This window comes from Triticum aestivum, chromosome 1B (genome assembly GCF_018294505.1).
Source record: "Triticum aestivum cultivar Chinese Spring chromosome 1B, IWGSC CS RefSeq v2.1, whole genome shotgun sequence".
In the NCBI taxonomy this organism is placed as follows: domain Eukaryota; kingdom Viridiplantae; phylum Streptophyta; class Magnoliopsida; order Poales; family Poaceae; genus Triticum; species Triticum aestivum.
Genome location: NC_057795.1, coordinates 2,027,813 through 2,049,013, shown reverse-complemented (window position 1 = coordinate 2,049,013; position 21,201 = coordinate 2,027,813). Strand labels below are relative to the sequence as shown.

General features: G+C 45.3%; 1 pseudogene; it reads left to right on the top strand.

The window, feature by feature from the left end:
• The first annotated feature begins 15,059 nt into the window (after positions 1-15,059).
• On the top strand, positions 15,060-19,797 carry LOC123102129 (uncharacterized; annotated as a pseudogene).
• The last annotated feature ends 1,404 nt before the right edge of the window (positions 19,798-21,201 follow it).

Here is a 21,201-nt window from a genome sequence, read left to right as displayed (position 1 = left end):
CCAATACGACAGGCCCAGCCTCGCCCCTCCCTGGCCTAGTCACCGTCACCTCGCGCGCCCGACGAAGGAGTTTAGTCCCACCTCGGAAGCTGACGTGGGAGAGGACCAGCTTAAATATGCCGGTGTGCTACACAGGTCGAACTCCTCTCTTAGTACTGCTTGATATCGCCGCCCCGTTGGACCCGGCTGCTAGGACCTTGATGGGCTTTATATGGACCTCCCGAGTCGCCTCGTCGGCTTGATTTGGGCTGGGAATATATCCCAACTTGCGGTCCAGCAGCTGCCGGTCGGGCATATTTTTGCACAACGACGGTCGGCCATGTTCTTTTGCACAACGACGGTCGGCCATGTTTTTTGCAACATGTACAGTAACAAAAACGCAGTATATTAAAACTGTGAACTCTTACACATAGCAGTACAAATAAGATGGCAATTCATTCAACAAATATGATGTGTCATATCACATATGTTCACATAAATATTTTCATCAGACATAAACAAATCGAGACATAAAGTTTTCTGCCACACACGTACGAACAAGAAACAACATAGTTTATTCGGACTAGACTCGTGCGACCAATTTTATTCTTCCAACATAGCAAGATGCTTCTCTCCGCCCAATTCCTGAACATAACATAAAAATATGGGTGAGAAAATATAGTTGGTAAAACCGAAGTAGCAACATAACAAAAAATAATAAGGTAGCATCTTACTTCTGGTTTTTTCGACATGTGCCTTGTTATGACCTGGTTGACTACACAGACTGCACAAAGGACCACTTTTTTCTCTATAAAATCTTTTGGCCTACCATTCTTTGTAACATCGGGCCCCCCTTTGACCGCCCCTTCTTAGGTGCATCCTTCGTCAAAACTTTCTGAGGATCACTAATACCAGGTTCAACTTGTTGCGCTTGACTTGCCTCCTTCATAAGCTTAGCATACCTTCTACTTCCTATAAGTTCCTCCTCGGGTATCTTTTTCTGTGCTATTATGTTTTCCAGACACTTCATCAACTCGTCAAACAAGAAGGGATCATTTGCTGCAACATGAGCTGCCTCTGCGGTTTTTATGCTTATTTGACTATACCGGTCTCTTTCTAATGGCCCTGACCAACCCCATCCAAACATATCACTCTTCCGCTGCACATGTAATCCATCTCTCGCATTTTTTGACAACCGATGAAGGACACAACACTTTGGTATTTCAGTTATGCTCAGATGATGGAGAACAAAAAGAATGTGTTTGCATGGCAGGCCTTTCCGAACCATCTTAAGACAACTGCATGTTATAGTTTCTTCTGAGTTACCTGGTACATAAACAACATTGTACATGAACTTGTGGTTATCCTTCCATGTCACCATATAAGTCTGACGCTCAATTCCCACGAGCGTCTCAAATATCTCCAGCTGACCCATCTTGTGCAAATCATCTTGCAGGATGTAAAAATTAGCAGGTGTGAATACTTTGGCGGCATGCTCCTCAAGTGCCTTATATTCAGTAACCGACGGTGGTTCTTTCTGGTGTGTCTCGCAGTCATCGTACGCCTCATTCTCACGCAGACGAACTATATAGTTATCATAATGCACAACCAAATCAACTATTGTCATATCGTAGTCCAGGTGAAGGTGAAGGCAGGAGTTGAGGCTTTTCGCTTCTCTGGTTACTTCGCATACCAAGAAAAAAACCATTGGGAAGATATGAAGCTGCCCAAAGTCTCTTCTTCCTGTACATCCTGTCAAGCCACTCTTGAGTTCTATCCATCTTCCACTTATTATAGAAAGCGGTCCATCTCTGCTCAAAGTTCGCTTGAGAGGTGGCATAGTATAGGAGCGATCTGAACTCAACCAGTGACTTGTAATGCAGGTGCCTTTGCATATTTTTCTCGATATGCCAGGAGCAAAGACGATGGAAAACATCTGAAAGTACAGTCCAAATAGCCCGGATCATTGCAGCGTCACCATCTGTAATTATTGACTTTGGCTTCACCTGACAGTTTGCCTTCAAAAATGTCTGCAGCAGCCACACATATGTCCCTTCCGTCTCGTCAGCAATGATAGCACATCCAAACACTGTGGTGCAATGGTGGTTGTTAACTCCGACAAAGGGGACGAACGGCATACCGTACCTGTTCATCTTATACGTGCTATCAAACACGACCACATCTCCGTAGTCCTGATAGTCCCTCCACGACTGTGCATCACACCAAAACATACTCTTCAGCCGCCCTTCCTTGTCATGCACATACTCAAACAAAAACTCAGGGTCCTTCTCCTTCCTGCTCCTCATAATGCCAACTGCCGTCTCTGCGTCACCTTTTGCAATGAGCTTCATTTTTTTCTCTGCAACAAAGATTGTAAATATCCCTCCACATAAGCCCGCACTTATCGTACGAACCGTATTTGCTGATAAAGTTGTCCATTATTATATGCTTTCTTATCCCGACCACTTCCAACGCCAATATCTCTGCCCTCGTGCCTTCTCCAATCCGTCTGTGTGACCACAGAAAACAAACCTCATCGGGCCTAGCCATCGCGTGGTTGTGATCATCCACGAATGACGCGACGAACCAAACACCACATTCTTTGTCCATCTTCACCACCATATGTGCACCGCAATCGCAACGAGTCTCCGGTCTAAGCCTGCGCTTGCGGCCCTCCATGGTTATAAACTTGCTCTGCCTTCTACCTGCCCTGGAGCAAAGAAATCTCCGGTACCGTATCATTCCTGAAGCACCTCGTTTGACCTTCTGTTTTCTGATGCTAAACCCGTTCTCTTTGATGTGATTGTTATAGAATATGTATGCATCACCTTGCGACCGAAAGGTCATAGCCATCACCTTCCAATGTGTATCCACCATTTGATGCTCCCTTCGAGCCTCCTCAATGTCGATCTCCCCCTCATCATGATCACCGCTAATACCATCTGACTCCTACAAAATTCATATGAAAATATATATGTTAATTACTATCATTTAGTTCATACTATTCATCAATGTACAACATCTATCTACGAACCTGGATCAAGTTATCCGCGAATGATTCCTGTAAACTATTTTCCACATTGTCAACATCCACATCTTCCTGCAAATTTGTATACATATAGAAATAGTTAGCCATGCCATACATTGCAGTTTCATAGATGAAATCAAAATATACGGCACTTACGTTTTCACTATTTGCTCCATGTTCATTATGATCAAAATCCTCCGGAGGCAAGATATCAAATGACGACACGGAATCGTTGTCACTGCTGTCATCATCTTCATTAAAAATATTGTTATCATGCTGAGTCGCCTTATTAGTACCATTATCATGCCCCGTCAATGCGGTTTGTTCATCCATGGCAACACGCCTAACTCACCAAACTGCATAACATTGTGAATTCATTATGTGTTAAGTTTCTACTATGGATCATGCCCAAGTGCAACTCTAAATGTGTACAACATGCGGTCGTCCAGGGAGGCGCCGCTGCGACGGCATGTTTACGTCAACCATAAACCCTAGATCACTATGTGTGACTCATATCATCTACCATGCTAGGTTTAGACGACGAGATTAGATGGCAAACCTTGGGCCACGGAGTAGACAGCGGCGACATGCAAGACGAGGGTTAGATGGAAGACGGCGGCGACGTGGAAGACGAGGGCCGCGGTGTAGACGTCGCCGGCGTAGGTCGACGCGGGCCCGATCCGCGGCGAGCCGACGGCAGCGTGGTCAGTCGCATCCGACAAGCCGTCCGACGGCGACGTTCAGATGCGGCATCAGATGGGGTTCAGTCGGAGGCGATCGGGCGCGGCGGCGATCGCACAGTTGGAAAATGGACGTGATCGACGTGCGTGATCGTCGGGCGGGCGAGAAGATCGTGCAGACGCCTTTTTTTCCTCTACACGCGGCGGTCTTTTTTTTCATTCTTAAGGTATACGGACGTCGGTCTATACGGTATGATAGGAGGTGGGTATACGTTTCTTCCGTATGACCATTATGCCCTTCTACGTTTTGGGGGGGGGGGGTCTACCGAAGCAAGCCCCTTACCGAGGGTTGATAAATAGTTTGGCACCTCAGCTCTTTCAGCGTTTGTGTTTGTTTTAACAATGAAATACTTTTAGATGATCTTGTCTGATCGATTTGCTACTAATAAGTTTGGGCCGTACAGAATACTACAAGATTTGGCAAGCAACCCCCCCTTCCCCCATTCTCTTTTATAAAGGTTGATAAACAGTTTTGGCACCTCAGCTGTTTCTGCTTTTGTTTTAACAATGAAACATTTTGAGTTGATCTTGTCCAACAGAACCATGTTGCTGAAACATAGGCAGAAATCCATCAACGTAAGAAACTCATTTGCACAAACATCATTCGTTTGAACCAACTTGCTGAAAGATATATAAGCAGAAACCCATCAGGCTAAAACTCATCAACCCATAAACTTGGCTACTAAGAGCTAGTACTAGCTGGCGACAAGCAAAAGTTGACACACATCAAATTCCTTCACACTGAATAATACAACAATTACTGACAAATCAAATCAAATTAAAAAGAAGGTCCATCGCTACTGCCAAATTTGCTAACATTAATTTACTTCCTACTAGTTTTCAGTCTTCGTAACAAGGAGTATAACAGAGTGTGACACCAGGGCAACAAGTGGTGCTCGGATGAGCTTCAGCAATCAATATACATCACAAGCACACTGAATAAATAGCAGCAAGAATTCAGATTAATGGTACTTTCTTGATAGAGAAATAGTAATCCAAGTCCAATGGTTGGATCAGATGCTACATTGTGATTTGTCACAAAATACTACACGGCATTCCATGTACTAGCTACAGTTTTGAACTAACGTGGAAATTTCATCCGGTAAGCTCATATACCTTGGGCCACAGGCATCCTCAGTTTTTCTGCTAGTAGTCAAAGATCAATCCATGTTGACACATTGTAAGATTTCGATCATATATTCCAAACTTACAATATGAGAAGGCAAATATGGTTCCAGGCCATTGCAGTGTCATGGCGAAAACGATAGGAACATTTGTAAAGCAGAAGCATACAGCTGGAGTCTTGCCGCTAAACACGTGCATGCTTTAGCCCTTATTACAAGCTACATATGTGGACATGAGTTCAGACAAGGATTCCCAAAAGTAAACTGAAGAGGCAGAAATCGGCACAGGTCATCTCCTAATACACTGTTTCCTTATTTGAAAAATACAAGACAGACATAAATCTCATGCATTTGATTGCGCAAAATATAGGTCTATATAGCTGCCACTACAATTGGAAATAATATGATGATTGAAGAATAACTGAATAATTTTTCGATAAAGGGCGCTTTTATTATCTCTAAAAGCAGCATCAAAAGGATACAAAACATTATGAGTAACACCCAACCTCTGCATAACTAAGATGCACACAGCCAATCACCTAAAGTCTGATAAAAAGAACTAAAAAAACGACAAATGGGCGACAGTAGAGTCATATAGGCTGACACTATGCCTATGTCGAAAGGGGTGGTGGACTGATCCTCATGCACAGGCATAACTGGCAAGCATTTGCAAGGATTACTCAACACTGGTGCAATAGAACAAGTTATTCAGCTAAATCACATTGTGGAAGCCCCTTCTGCTGCCCAATTCATTCCTCTTCCTGTACAAGACATCTTGGACAAGCATCAACGGGTTTTCGAAGAATCTGACAAGCTCCCTCCTCACAGATCGTTTGATCATCAAATTCCTCTCCTTCCTTGAGCCAAACCAATAAATTTGATGCCATACAGATACAACCCCATGCAGAAGAATGAAATTGAGAACCAAGTAACTACAATGTTACAACAGGGGGTCATCCAGCAGAGGACTAGCCCATTTGCTTCACCAGTTCTTCTAGTCAGAAAGAAGGATGGAACTTGGCGTTTTGTGTGGACTACAGAATGCTGAACTCTAGCATTGTGCCCCATAAGTATCCTATGCCAGTTGTAGAGGAGTTGCTTGATGAATTAGCTGGTGCCACTTGCTTCACTAAGCTGGACCTTAGAGCAGGTTATCATCAAATAAGACTAGTGGAAGGAGAGGAACATAAGACGGCCTTTAAAACTCATCATGGCTTGTATGAATTTAAAGTCATGCCCTTTGGTTTAAGCAATGCCCCTGCAACATTCCAAGCTGTTATGAATGCACTGTTTGCCCACCTGCTGAGACATTGTGTGCTTATCTTGATGGATGACATATTGGTCTACAGCTCAGATTTGCAAACACATCTAGATCACCTCAGTCAACCCTTCACTATACTCCAAGAGAACCAACTCTTTGTGAACTTTAGCAAATGCTCTTTTCCTCAAACAGAGCTGGAATTTCTGGGGCATAATATTAGTGGTAAAGGAGTTCAAACTGACCCTACCAAGATTAGGGTTGTGCAGGAATGGCCTAGACCAACTTGTGCTAGAGATATCAGAGGATTTTTGGGCCTCACAGGATAGTATAGAAAATTCAACAAAAAATATGATATTATTAGTAGAAGTTAGTTTGACCTCCTGAAGTAAGATATAGTGTTTTCCTGGACATCAACCAATCAAGCTACTTTTCAACATCTCAAGAAAGCATCAGCTAAAGCACCAGTTTTGGCAGTACCGGATTTCAAGAAGCACTTTACAATTGAAACAGATGCTGGTAATCAGGGCATTGGGGTTGTGCTAGTACAAGAAGGCCATCCACTTGCTTATCTTAGCAAAGCTTTGGGCCATAAGTCTAAGGCTCTGCCCACGCATGAAAAAGAGTGCTTGGCAGTACCGCTGGCTATGGAGAAATGGAAACCCTACTTGCAGCCTGCGCCTTTCACCATTTCCAAAGATCATCAAAGCTTAACACATCTACAGGAGCAAAAAATTCAGTGGTACCATGCAGCAAAAAGCTTTTCTTAAATTACTAGGCCTACAATATAACATTGTCTAGAGATAAGGTATGGATAATGTTGCTGCCGATGCTCTTTCCCGATCTCCTGCCCCAATGGAGTTGTATGCCCTTTTTTTCTGCACACCCAAGTGGTTAGCAGTTGTGACAGAAAGATACCAATAGTATGATGCAAACAAAGAGTTACTGCAAGAATTGGCCCTTACTGGATCTAATGAAAAGGGTTACTCTCTGCATCAAGGGGTTATAAGATAAAAGGATATGATTTGGTTGGGTCACAACAAAGAACCCCATCAAGCTATTATGCTTTCGTTGCATGATAGTGGAGTGGGAGGTCACTCTGAATTTCAAGGCACTTACCAGCGCATCAAAGGATTGTTTGCATGGCCAGCGATGAAACAGGACATCCAAGCGTATGTGCAAGCATGTGTGGTGTGCAAACAGGCAAAATCTGAGCATATTAAGAAACCAGGATTACTGAGCCCATTGCCCATTCCTAGAGAAGCTTGGAACATGGTCAGTATGGATTTTATTGGAGGCCTTCCCAAGAGGAAAAACTTTGACACAATCCTGGTGGTCATTGATAAGTTTGGCAAATATGGACACTTTATTCCCTTATGTCATCCCTTCACTGCTCTCCAAGTGGCACAAATATACATGGATAACATCTAACAAAACCCATGACAGTAATCCCGCTTGTTGTTAACTTTGTAATGCCTCCGTAACTGACGATCAAAGTTTTCTGTAGGCACAGCTAATATGCATGTATATTAAAGTTGAGTTGGGTCTTGGGTGTATGTATTTTAACACATACTTAACCAAATCACAACAAACAGACGCTGCATTAAGCGATTGTACTCAAGACTCAAGAGGGGTGGGGTGTCCGCATGCATGAGGCAACTCTTCAAGACAAGCCATCATCTTACCACCGGTTCGGTTTGCAGGCAGCTCCAGCCATGACTTCCTGCCCTCATGGTTGCTGAGTCCAGCAGGTCACCGAAGCTAATTGTGGTGCCGCCGTCGAAGGTGACGTTGGGGTCGACGCGCAGCACAAAGGTCAAGCTCACTGGAGAATGTGAAGGCTTATTCAGATGATGGCCTTGGCGTGCATGTTTTTCTGCTGCTGCACAACACCCTGCATATATAGCAGCACCCAGTCTTTCTGTATCCGTTTTATATTGTAAGATATTTCTTTTTTGGAATTTTTGCTCATGCTGTAAGTGTAATTCCCCATTTGCTTAAACAACCAATCCTTTGACATGAATGAGGTAGCTAAATGCCGAGAAGATTTTGGTGGATGAATTCAGTTCAGTGGCCTGATGAAAGATCTGTTATATTTTTCTATCACTGGAAGGAAATAAGATGCGTTCCATCCTTTCAAAGATTTTTTTTTCGTTAGAGAGCGGATTTTCAGCTCTCGGGTGCCTATAGGTACCCTCTATGTACAGTAATATAAAAAAATAGAAAATAAAATATAAAAACTGAAACCTTGCAACATCAAAGATGATCAAACTTTGTAGGTTCTTGCAAGTTTTCATGTCAGAAAAACATTCCAGGACCTTTACACATGAAAAAGATTTTAGTGTTTGTAGTTTTGAGCACTTTTAGCACTGAAATTCGAAACTCGTTTATACACCTTTCTCTACTTGATATTTTAGCATGAAAACTTACAAGAACCTACACAGTTTAACCATCTTTGATGTTGCATTTTTTTCTATTTTTAATTTTATTATTCATAGAGGGTGCCTAGGCACCAGGAGCTGTTACACCTTTCTCTTTTCGTTATCATGTTAACAACACAACGCACACTTAGTCAGCCGCTGCAATGGTTCTATATTCCTACGAAATGAGAAGCTGTGGCAGCATCGAACAAGTGAGGATGCACGGGAAACAAAGTTATTGTATACAGTAACTGAACCACTAAAAAACATAGCGCACTATAAAAAATTGTCTTGCTAAATAAATCGGTGTATAACGTCTCGCTAATAGTACGCTATAGCCGGAAATGCAATTGGGCTCCTGGCAGCACGTGCTCCTGCATGCGGAAAATGATTTTTTTTAATGCCAAAAAATCCCAACAAAATTTTTATGTGTTCTTTGTCACATCCAAATGCTACCTATAAATTTTTAGGCAAAAAGTTAAGCATTTTGGCCTATGCAAAAAAAAAAACTTTTTTCATGAACATCAATTGTTACCCCAAAATGTCACATCCAAATTTTTTTTCCTCATGGACGAATCATTGTTGCTCCATTTCGCATGAAAATTGCTAAGCATGCTTACGACACTAACATGAACATCTATAAGAAAAATCCATATTTTTACTTTATTTTATTTTACTGTTCATACGGATGCAAATGCTTTCGAAAGCCAAAACGCATCCATGCAAATAGCATATTTTATGGGGTGGCATTATTTTATATAGCGCACTATTTGTTTTTCTTTGAACTGAACTTACCACCAGAATAGAGTTGTGGAATATACTCCAATGACCAAAACTTCCCCACCTACCATAAATGTAAGCTACCGCCCGTTTGCTCTTCGCCCACTACGTATGCACAGCAGAGTCACACACGCAACATTTTGAAGTGGGTGGGTCAGAACAATAATGAAGAAAACCACGCATCATCACAAGTAGTACTCCCATGCCCAGCACTAGATCGCTGATGCCTCGACAGAGTATCAGAACTCGTGACTCTCCCAAAGATAAAGTGCGCTGATGCATGTGAGGCCGGGGAAACATCACGCATAGTAAAAAGGGTTCAAGGTTTTCGTCTTTTACTGCAGCGCCACTTGTTCTGCAAAGCTGACGTGCAGTAGTTACTGCCGATTTTTCTGGGGCCAACTCCAACGCATCACCCAAACGGACGTCTATTTTATCTAGATTTGTCTGTTTGGATATGGCAATGGGATGATGTCCGGTCATTTTTCTGAATCCGTCGGTCGTGCGCACAAAGCACGAACACATCTGGTCCGGCACGACCGGTTAAAGGCGCTAGCGTATGCAAATAAATCAAATGGTATAAACAGTTCCATGTCCAAGTAAAAACACAAACAAATAGTTCCACGCCCAAATAAAAATAACAAATAGTTTTACAACCCAATTGTAATTGTATAGAATAGATGGAAATTAAATAAACCGATGCATCTACTGGTTGGGAATGCGAGTCCACATGGGCTCAATCAAGTCATCCTAGAGTTGCATATGAGTATGTCAATCACGCATTTCATGATAAATTTGGGCAAACTATTCAAAGGTTGCAAGTTCTTAGTGCTCATGCTCAACATTATCACCTTGAAAATCAAACCCTTGGTCATAGATGCTGTCATCACGCTCATCCTACACGATTTTATTGTGGATGATCACACAAGCAGTCATCAACTCCCGAAACTTCTGGGTGCTCCATGTCAGTGCAAGGTATCGAAAGATACCCCATCGGGATTGAAGCACACAAAAATCACACTCCACATCCCTCCTGCTACTCTCTTCTCTCCTTACAAATTAGGTATTATTTTCACAAGAGTTGACCATTGATGATGGATACCATCAGCCAGTGGCGAATCTAGCAGGACATTGGAGGGTAGGCTTAAAACACAAATTTCCTTTGTCTAATTAGCAAATGCATTGCAATTGTTGAATGTAAAGCAGCAGAATATACTTGTCAAGTGGTATGTTTAGCTTAAAAAGAATTTTGGAGGGTAGGCTTAAACCTATTGAAGCCTCCCTAGTGGAATCGCCACTGCCATCAGCTAGGTAGTATCCCTTCTAGTAATGGTGGTCATTGTTCTCAAAGTTGACCTCTTGAGAGTGGCCTTCTGCAAGCCTTGTGAACACCGAAGAACGCTGGAGCACGTTGATATCATTATGAGACAACCCAAGCCGAAGAAAGAATGCCATATCCACATATATATCTTGTGAATCCACCGCTTCTAGTATGACAGTGACACATTTCACGTGCCTCTTGTTCTGCCCCTGCCAAGCAAGTGGATAGTCTTCCACTTCCAATGCATACAATCTATACTATCATGCATGGCCGGAAAGCCACTCTCAACATTGATCGCCAACAACCTCTCTGTATAAGTGGCAGTTGGCTCCCTCAGGTACTTAGGGTCAAACATTGCCATCACAGCTTTGTAGAAATTCTACATTGATAGGAGGCATGTGGACTCACTCATACGAACGTAGTCATCCACAAGCAAGCATGTGAATAGCTACAGTGCATTTCGGGTAAGAGGAGAAGCAAATCTTGCCAAGGGCATCGATCCTCTTTGCACTCAAAGTACGGGCAATATGCTACCACTCCCCCCCCCCTCCCCGCAAAATGATTGAACACATGTCTCGCCATGCAGAAGCGGCAGCGGAATTGATGTGGTTTGTAGAGCCGGCCATTCTCGAAGTAAGCGGCATAGAGCAGGGCGTGGCCACTCTCCCTATTGTGGTTCAAGGTCAGAGCATGACCAAGGATTGATCCCCTATACGGAGGCCGTTGCATAACAATGTGGTCATTGATGACCAATGCAGCCACCACAAGATCTTCGTCATCCGATGAACGAAAAAATACTCATCTCCACTATCCATGTTACCTTGTGAGCAAAGTGTCGAACACCTTGCAGTCGTGGTGGATACGTGGCCAGGAAGAGCAACTTGAGCTCCTATCACACAGGCAACAGTTAAGGTTAGCATTGGCGGGCGCACCCTGCGGCCCTATAGTGCCTAGCTTGTCGGTGTTGGGGTCGTTGGGCATTGGCGGCGGCCATAGCTTCTCTCGCACCGGCTACAGCCATGAACGTTGGCAAAATTCCTTCAAGACGCGGATGTGGGACGTCTATGGCATGGCGTGGTCGTTGTTTGGGTGGCCCAGCTAGAGAGCGATGTAGGCGGCCGGGAAAATGGATGGCGACAGGTGGCGGCGGCGATGGTGGTGGGCGGAGAGAGGGGCAGGGGATCAGACAAGGGGCATCTGTGGCACCGACGAACGGGCTAGGAGAGGACAAAGATGCGCGTCCCGCCTATGCGCGTGCTGTCCACCATGACGCAAACGCGGCCCAAATTTGGGCTAGGAATTGGTCGAAACTGGTCAAAAAATGGACGTTTGTCTATTTGCTTCTACGCGTTTGGCCGTGTTTTGTGTTCGTTTAGCCCCAAATAGACATGGCCAGACCATTTGCGATTGTGCGGCTGTAGTTGGCCTGAGTGCACTACGGAGGACACCCATCTTCTCCTCGTAAAGACTCCGCCTCTTCCCCATTTGAAACAGGCTTTCCTCTAAACTTTACTGGTGACACTGGGGGGCCTACCAGGTATCGCTGGCGGCCTCCATGCAGAACAACGTCGACAAGGAGCGGCGCAAGGCGGAGGAGGAGGAGACGATGTACCAGGCACCGCTGGCGGAGGCCATCGTCCTATCCCCCTGCCGGAGACTGCATCCTCCCGCCGGCCCCTCTTGGGAAACGTAGTAGAAAACAAAAAAAAATTGCCCTACAATCACCAAGGAACAATATGAAGATGCATAACGGGTTGAGATCAACGATGGTTACCAACTACGGAGTGCAGTGAAATAGACAAGTCGGTGTAGATTGTACTTAGAGTACCTCGAACTATCCCTCGAACGGAAGATCGAAAGCACGACCTCTATACTTTCTTGCAAGCGTACGGTCTTCACGAGCCGGCAGCGCTTCGCTATCCAAAGCTAATCTTCGTTGGATAATTAGAGGGATGAGTTTAGAACCACACTGGGCTTCTAATTATGAGGATCAGAGGTGGATAGGGCTAGCTCCAAAACTTGTATTATCCCATAGGGAGAAATCCTCTAGTATATATAGGTTGGAGGAGGACAGGGCAGCCACCAAGGGGGGAAAGTCCCCCCTGGGCCGCCATCCTAGGGAGAGGGAGTTGGACTCCCTCCCGTTGTCCAATTCGCCCCCCCCCCTCCGCACAAGGAAAGGGGGTGCGCCTCTTACCCGGTATTACCCGATATTCACCGAAACCCTTTCGGTGACCTCGAAATGCTTCCGGCACCTCTCGGAACTATTTCAGATATTAATGAAACAATTCTACAAATATATTCTCATCACTCCTGTGCTACTAACCTTAGCAAATCGTGATTACATTAAGCCTGTGACCCCGTAGGTTCGGTATATCATAGACATGAATGAAACCCCTACGATCAATGACCGCTAGCGGAGCCGTGGACATCCATATAGGTCCCAATGATTACACGAATGATATTCAAGTGAATATTTGGTTATCATGTGATGTTCCCTTTGCTTCGCGATACTTTACAAAACCTGATGTGCATCGGTATCCTCTTGAGTCATCACCAACCCCATTATATCATTGCTTCCGTTACCGGTTTTGTTGTTATTTCTCGTTAATGTGTTTCGGTATTCCCATGACGTAGTCACCTGTGTCTGGACAGACGATGATGGATGACGTCACACCGAGTAGGCCCTAAGAATATCTCTCCATCGTCGGAGGAGCAAATCCCAGTCTTGAGCAGTCCACTCACTTGCCAATCTTTCCGGTGAGCCTGAAAGTTGTCGTTATGATCACCTTGTTACAGATGTCGTTTGAGCAACCCCAAAGTCCACCGTTTGGTAGGAAGTACCAAGACACTCTCATGGTCTAGGGAACTAAAACACATGCTAACACTCCGTGTTATAACATATGATTTCAGACGATATAATCATAAAGTATAACATACAAGTTTGGGACGATTCAATATGATTGTTTGTCTAACGTCATACATTCAATGTTGTTTTAGGACTATCGTTACGCTTAACGATGATATCCTAAGATCTGGAAACGTGATCACCAACAACACTTGAGCCAGTTTTAGAGGCGGGACCGGAGCCCATTTACCGTTTATCATTCTGCTCGTGGATATGGGTTTTTCACTGAATCGCATATTTCAGGATCATAGCAGTTACACCACTCTAAATTATGAATAAAGAAATGTATTAATACAAATATTATTGCCTTTAGGGCATATTTCCAACAACCCCGCCGTCCCTTGTGAAGGACGAGACACCCCCTGCTATGACAGAGCAGTACGCCTAGACCGGGGTTCTGCGCGAGTTGGTCCGTGCACTCAACATCTGGCTTGGCGCAACACTTGCGCATGAGCATCTCTACCTCGAGTAGTGGAAGCAATGCGTTGGTGAAGGAGCGTGCCGATGGCGAGCGCCTCATGCAGTACGAGCGCGACGCGGAGAAGGAGCATCGTGAGACGGAGGAGAAGGAATGTTGTGCCCACGGCAGAGCTGCTGACGCCGGAGCCGTCTAGCCGGCGGCGGTCCAGCCTGCGCCGGAGGACAGAGGCATGGCCTGGGAGACGCGTTCCCGTGGGCTGGCCCGGCGCCGATGCTCGCCGACCTCATGGGGAGCGACTAGGAAATGAGGATTCCTGGGGCAGCGCGCGCCTCCTACTCATTTTTCTGTTTTATTAAATGTTTTAATTCATGCAATATGGACTCACGCCGGCCTTCATGGCCGGCATTTATGTTTAATTAATATTTTAAGTTTTAAAATATTTTCAGGCGCTTACTCAAGGAAGTTGGTCGGGCCAACGTTGGAAGTATGCGCCGATCCAAACGTGAAAACATACATGGTTGTCTACTGGGCCGAACCAAACAGACAAAGCTCTGGCAAAGCAGGCGTCCGTTTGATCGTCCGGTTGGAGTTGCCCTTAGATCCTGGCGCCACCACTGGCCAAGACTTGGTTGAGCGTGGTTCGTGAGCTGGTCTTGGCATATGCCTAGACAAAATGATTGCGTTATGTAGGGCCTTAGTACTGCACGGGTTGCCGACGCTCGCATCTTCATAGGGCACAGTCGTCGAGGAGTACGAGGTAGTGCTAGGCTCACTCCTATGAGTGCAGACCCCGCTTGGATCTGCTTGCACTCTCACGCCCCAAAACGAGAGCCTCAGCTCCGGCGCGAGCGCCTAAACACCAGCCAGGCCCTCTCCGCCGGCGTGCCCTCCACCACGGCCGGATGGCGACGCCCGACGTCGGCTTCTGAGGAGCTACATCAACAACAACAAGCTAGGTAACCAAAGGCCACCTCTTTCCAAGCCGTTCCTCTCTCTATGTTTCTACGCATCTGGTATGGTACAAAAATGTCCCCCTTCACTCACTCACTCACTACGTACGTACTTCTGTCGCAGCACAAATCAAAGACCCTCCCAACAAATCCATGGCCGCCGGTGGATTGAAATGGGATGTTGCTGCGGTCATAACCGTGGTCGGCTGGTTCGTGACGCCCATCATCACCTTGCTCCTGGCCAAGATCATTGCCTTCCTCGGTTTCGACGACAACTACGTGTTGCACAAGCTCTTGGATCTGGAGATCCGCATCATCCCGGAGCTGCAGCAGACACTAGATGCCGTAGATCAGGAGAGGATGGTGAACAGGGGAGAAGTATCCCACGTGCTCACGCTCGACAAGATGGCCGCACGCTTGAGGAGTGCGCAGTACGAGGTGGATGACATCTTGGATGATGAGCAGGAGATCAAGTTGTACCGAAGAAGCAGGTGTTGGCACTGGATCCACCGTGCTCTCGCCACCTGCATCGCTCGCTTCAAAAGCAGCTGCGTGTGGATTGCACACGTCATCCAGAGACGATCGGCTCGACCGTTGCAGTGGGCGCGGAAGATCTCCTCGCATTGGTTGGAGCATGTACTTCAGGTGACGGCCAGTGCTATCGCCGGCTGCATTGCTGGCTTCAACATAAGCTGCATGTGGATTGAGCGCACCGTACTAAGCGGATCAGCTCGCCTACTGCAATGGGTGTGGAAGATCTTCTTGCGAAGGCAAAATTATGTACTTCCGGTGACTACCAATGGTGCCGCCTCACACGAATCAACTTCGACAACCACCGGTATTGTGGCCTCTATTGGGATAGCTCTGGTGGCTACTGATGGTGCCGCCTCATCTTCGCCGACTATCGCAGATGTGGCCTCACAAGGACCGGTTTCAATGGCCAACGATGGTGACACCTCACACGAATCAACCCGTGTTGTGGCCTCCGTTGTGATGGCTCCGGTGACCACTGATCGTGCCGCCTCATCTCCGACGACTGTCAGTGATGTGGCCTCACATGAAACGGTTCCATTGGCCGACGATGATGCCGCCTCACGGGAATCAGCCTGTGTGGTGGCCTCTGTTGGGATGGCTCCGGTGGCCATTGATGGTGCCGCCTCATCTCCACCAACTACCAGTGACGTGGCCTCAGATGAACCGGTTTCATTGGCCAACAATGGTGCGGCCTCACATGAATCAGCCTATGTTGTGGCCACCCTTGGCATCGCTCCGGTTGCTACCGATGGTGCCGCCTCATCTCCGCGGACTATCGGTGATGTGGTCTCACATGAACCGGTTCCATTGGCCAACGATGGTGCCGCCTCACACGAATCAGCCTGTGTTATGGCCTCCCTTGGCATCGCTCTGGTGGCTACTCATGATGCTGCCTCATCTCCGATGACTATCGGTGATCTGGCCTCAGATGAACCGGTTCTGATGCAGACGGATGGTCCTGCCTCACGCGAATCAACTCCGACGACTACTGGTGATGTGGCCTCGGTTGGGATGGCTCTGGTGGCTACTGATGTTGCCGCCCTATCACCGACCACTATCGGTGATGTGTCTTTAGATGGACTTGTTCCATTGGCCACCGATGCTGCCGCCTCGATGACATCACCCACAAATTTCATGGGGCACTGGCTCTCTTGCTTGTGGAGCTCGTTTGACTTCTTCAAAAATTGTTGTAGATCCATCTTCTACTGGTTAGTTCACGTGATTGAGATTGCCAGCTTTTACAGAGACTGGTCCTATGACATAATTCACATCACAAGTAAGAAGGTACACCAAATTTCACGAGCCACTCCCATCTCATATGGCGTTTATGTACATGTGTAAAAAAGATCCTTTTTCAATGTTCCCTTATCATAATATGCTACAAATTAAACTACATATTGGTGTTGCGTATTTCAAATGTTATTATTGTATTGGTCTAAATAGCTAACATGATAATACTTGGAATTGCCGTATTTGTGTAGTGGACAAATGGTTGTACTTGCCTCGCAATAGGGAGAGTTATATGCACTCAATTTCAGATTTGGAATATGAACAATAATTTATATCATTATATTTTTCAGTCTGTGTGCTTTAATAATATATTTTATTCATTCCTTAGTTTCCTTGTTTTTTATGTGGCGCGCAAAGTCCATGTTGAACCTATGGAGTCATTAATAATCAGTTTTTCTGTATCCACACTACTAGTTTTTTTGGTTTGCGAGGATCATTGCAATACATTCTCATTTAAAATTTTGTTTCTCACAGGAGAATGACACTGCATTAGATTTTGTCCTCACTGCTATCTCAAGATGGAAATTGAAGAAAAGAATAGAGAATGTAGAAAACACCGTCAATGAACTGAAGAACTCACCACTCTTGGACGTGTCAAGCAACAATGCACCAAATGATAATGCCAACAAGAACAGGAGCAGAATTAGAACTGCTAGCACGCGGAAGGTATTTGGCCGAAAGGTGTTGCTTGATGATATCATGGCAAAACTCCGTGAGACACCAAAGATCTTGGGTACTGATTCATGTTACTCTGTTATTGGCATATATGGTGTTCCAGGGTCTGGGAAGACTACCTTTGCACGGTATACTCGAGATTACATAGAGCAGGAATGCAAGGAGGATAAACTTTTTGACACCATCATGTGCATTCATCTGTCCAAGACTTTTAGTGTGGATGATGTATTCCATGAAATGTTGAAGGATATTACAAATAATCAGCACTCTGAAATTTCAGATCGTGAGGAGCTGGAAGAGAAGTTAAAGGAATCATTGAGTGGCAAACGTTTCTTCTTGATATTGGATGACCTCTGGGTGACGAACAAGAACGACCCACAACTCGAGGAATTGAAGTCTATGCTCAATGCTGGGATGAAAGGGAGCAAAATCTTGGTTACGGCTCGAACAAAACTTGCAGCTGGAGCTCTTTGTGCTGATGAGCTGATTGAAATGCCTGATTTGGATGAGGATGAATACTTCAGGATGTTTATGTATTATGCAATGAATGGTAGGAGTGATCCTAATGAAGAAGAATTTTCACGAGTTGGTAGGGTGATTGCAGAAAAGCTACACCAATCACCTATTGCGGCAGTAGCAGTAGCAGGGCGACTTGGGGCAAACCTGGATATCAAGTTTTGGAAAAATACTGCAAACCTTGGTATATTGAATAACACCGTGAATGCTCTTTGGTGGAGCTATCAGCTTCTTAATCCGGACATCAGGCGATGCTTAGAAATGTCCAATATTTTCTCCCGAAGAGCCAAGTTGCAAAGGGTCAAGTTAGTTCACATGTGGATAGCACAAGGCTTCATAAGGACCAGCTGTGAAACAGAGGACATGGAAGATGTAGCCGAGTGCTACATTCAAGAGTTAGTGTCATGCTCATTTCTGCAACCGGAAGGAACTTGTTCAGTTTCTGCCACTGCCACTGAGTGCTTTAGAATTCATGATCTGCTGCATGACATTATAGAAAAGGTAGCAGGAAGGCACTGCTTAATAATTGACAATGAAAGTAGCCTGAGAGGAGGGAAAGGATATAACCCTGAAGATGTGCATCATCTTTTGGTTGAAAATTATGATGCAGAGTTGATTACCAAGATGATCCATGGGATGGGAAATTTACGCACTCTCCTCATTTATGATGATAGAAAGGATATACTAGTGGAGGAAAAATTCATTGAGAACTTGTGCATGAGGCTGCCCAAGCTGCGGGAATTCGCTGTTACTTACACAGGTGGTAGAACAGGGGAACCCAATAAGTTCTTCTTCCCAGAGGCTATTAGTATGTTAAAGCATCTACGTGATTTTGTTTTCTGGATAGAGGGTCCATGTACGGTTGTTTTTCCAGTCGCACTAACTAAACTTCACCATCTCCGGCTGCTAAATCTTGGTGCCAGTGAAAAAGTGGAGTTTACCTCTCTTGACCTTCTCAATTTGCAGCACATAATCTGGAAGTGCATGAACTTTCCTAACGTAGGCAAGCTGACCTCACTCCAAACATTGTCATACTTCATAGTAAGGAATGAAAAAGGTTATGAGGTAAATCAGCTAAGGGATCTGAACAAGCTTCGCGGCAAATTGAACATCAGTGGGCTTGAGAATGTTAAAAGCAAGGAGGAAGCTCTTGAAGCCAATCTAACTGCCAAGGAAGGGATCGCGACACTGGTGCTGGAATGGGATGGTGATGACACAGTGTGCAGTCCAGAAGTCCAAGCAGAAGTACTTGAGGGCCTGTGTCCTCCCACTGGGCTTGAAACACTAAAATTGGTGGTTACAATGGTTCGAGGTACCCATATTGGATGGTGCGTAAGGAGACCGGTGGCCCCAATAACCTGCAAAGACTTGAATTATCTGGATGGAAACAACCGGGACCTGGTCCGGAGCTCGTGGCTTTCATTCATCTTCGTGTGCTATGGCTTACCAGCTTCAGCTGGGACACCTTACCAGGCAACTTGGAGCACCTCATATCGCTCAAAGAACTTTTTATTTATTTCTGTCGTCGTTACAGCAATGTCCAGTGGCTTCCAACACTGCCCCAGTCTATTGAGGAGTTTCATCTTAGGTCCTGCAATCATGAGTTGATAAAGTCCTGTCAAACAGTGGGACATCCAAACTGGCAAAAGATTGAGCACATCCCTAGAAAAACATTTAATGGCTGGCTCAAGTAAGACTGTAATCTCCTTCTCTGCCTTGTTTTTTTCTTTTCAATTTGTATCTGTGTATAAACTGTAAAAATTGCTTGTGTATGTAATTGATGATCTGCTTCTAAACTCTGCTCATATGGTGCAAATTGACGTTTCAGGAAGGCAGTCTACGACGATGTCTGATGGTCTTGCATCAATTAAGCGTGGCACCATAAGACAATTGGTTCAAAAGCTCCGCTGCTTTTGCGTTAGATTTCGTTATTTCTGCTACTTTGCTTGCTGTGGTTTCTTAGTAGAACGGATTATTTGAGTGCCTAAACCTGTTTTGTAATAATGTTGGCAGTGGCTGTCGACTTTGATTACTGGTATTTATTCAGTGTGCTATGTAATGGATAATGTGCTATGTTGTTTATGCTCTTTTGAGCTTGTTATCGTCATGTCTGTCAACAACGTCAAGCTTTTCTCCTTGTTTGCAAAGTGAGATGGCCAAGTCTTCGCATGCCTGTATGTTTGCAATAAAGTTATTTTTGTTAGAGGAGGAACAGTACTGCTGGGCATATCGTCAATTTCTTGACGGCTGTTGGCTCTGTATATCTACATCGCTCAATTAATAATTCCTGGGCTTGAATAAGAAGAAAACTTATGAGGACTTCTTTGTAGAAGTAAGATGGTCATAGTGTTTAATTTGATTTCTGACTAGTAGTAGTACTACTATTCAGTGTGATGGAATTGGAGTATTCATCGGCTTTCGCCTATCACTGCTACAAGGTGTTTCCAGTCTGTTGATGAGTTTTGTCTTGATGGATTTCTGCTCATGTTTAACCATCTAATTTGTGATAGTGACAGACATAAGCAGAGCAGATGGCTGCAGCGTTTAGTTTTAGTCCATTGCATTTTTTAGTGATTTTTTCACAACGATGTGCTGTTGGTATTCCATTTTCCTTTTAAAGAAACAAATCCCCTTTTTGTTAGTTGAATGACAATCATCGCCGAGCTGGCTTGGAGCGGCGTGTCAAATGACGCGCCAGCTTGGAGATTGAACCTCCGCGAGCTGGCCTGCAGCCCCCTGGACCATTGACGGAGGTGTAGCAGATAGTTGCCTGGCTTGTATCCGACGGGCTCGATGCGCCACCCTGCCAGCTTGTAGGCCGGAGAAATGAGCTTCCTTCTGACCGGATACCATGGAGCTTGTGGAGAAAATGGTGTGCAACATGGAGATGGGAACGGAGTGTGATGCGATATTTGCCCAGTGTCTAGCATAGTTTAAATAGCAGGGGGACAGCCAGAGCCAACTGGCGTTGTGTTTAATAGCAGACTGCTCGCGAACACTGTGTTTAATGACAGGCTTTTAATGGAGGAATCAAAGGCGGGCAGTGTTGAACGTGGTGAAGAGGCGTGTTCAGGCGGGCAAGCAGCAGGTGGTGCTCTCCCGGCCGGCATGCTGCTTCAATGCCTAGAGTGAGAGGTGTCGCATTCGTTTGTGCCGCCCTGCTGTCCGGTCAAATCGTGGGCATCAATACCGACCACTACACGCTCTAGGCGTTCATGAATGCGACACGTCATGTGGGATGGAAAGCGCGGAAGGGG